The following is a 1339-nucleotide window of genomic DNA, read 5'->3' as shown; positions in this document are numbered from 1 at the left end:
GGCAGTCAGGGGACAGGTAGAGTCCTAGGGGGGCAGTTAGGGTGGGGGGTTCTCAGGAGGGGGCAGTCAGGGGACAAGAAGCAGGGAGGCTTATGTAGGAGGTGGGGTCCTAGGAGGGGGCAGTCAAGGGACAAGGAGCGGGGTGGGGTGTTGGGGGTTCTGAGGAGGGCAGTCAGGGGGTGGGAAGTGGGAGGGAGTGGATGGGGCGGGGCAGGGCTGGAGCGGGGCTCCTCTCCCCGTGTCCTCTCTTTTGATTGTGCAAATATGGTAACCCTATCTTATTTGTAGTTTACAAAACTGCTATAGAGAAAAAACAAAATATTGAACATCAAGGCCCTGATACAGTAAACACTTAAACAGGTATGCGCTTTATTGAATTACTCTTAAAAATAACTTTAACAGATGACATATGCTTAAAGTCAAGCATGAGCCTAAGTGTATGCAACCTTGGGGCTATAGTTGTATTTTAACTCTTCTCATTCAGTGGTATAAAATATTTGTCATTTTAAAACAAAACTGCTTCAGTGTTGATAATGAAAAGTTGTTTAGACTTTCCATTCACTAACAAAGTTATTGTGGTCTCTATCTACCACAGGCCCAGTTTTTCAAAAATAGATTAAAGTGAGGCTTCTCACCCCACTGATTTCAAACTGCAAACCTGATTGAGGAATATAGCCTGATAGGTTCAGAAAGTTGAAATGTTTCTGTTGAAATTCAGTATATCAAAGGAGTTGTTCGTTTGCAAATATATCATGGGCTGCTTGCTTATAAATTTTGTATTTGTGGTGTTTTCACTGTAAGAATGTTAATGAAGTTTGGACTTACTTTTTCAGGATAGATGAGCATTTTAACTGTGAAACTTCTTAGTTGAAAAAAAAATCTATAAAATCTAAAAACTTTCCAACATTTAAGAAATTAAAAAAAAAAAAGTACAAAACAGCTGCTTCAGCAAGTTGACTCTAAAATAGGTATAAAGAGCTAACAACATGTAAATAAGATTTAAATTTTAAAAAACCATTGTTTTTATCCACCTTGATATCTAGACAAAATGTACTTTTTAAAACATGGCAATTGCTTCTTAGTGTAGAGGATCTTCTTCCTTGTTGTCTACTTCAGGTCCATCTCCTTCAAGTGGTTGTCTCTCCAACCATTGGTGGTAATTCCCAAGCTTGCACTGTTACGGAAAACTTGAGTTTTGAGTTGGCTAAATTGCTAGCTTTTAAAACTTGTATCGTACGTTTCATTGGCTGACTTAACTTCCCTGGATGCTAACTACGTGGTGAATTGCAATTTAATTTACAATTCACAGTGACTAAACTATACTATAATATCACTGATA

The sequence above is a fragment of the Terrapene carolina genome, unplaced genomic scaffold (genome assembly GCF_002925995.2).
Source record: "Terrapene carolina triunguis isolate 2854851 unplaced genomic scaffold, T_m_triunguis-2.0 Scaffold62, whole genome shotgun sequence".
NCBI lineage: Eukaryota > Metazoa > Chordata > Testudines > Emydidae > Terrapene > Terrapene triunguis.
The sequence above is the reverse complement of the archived record's forward strand: the minus strand, read 5'-3'. Positions refer to the sequence as shown.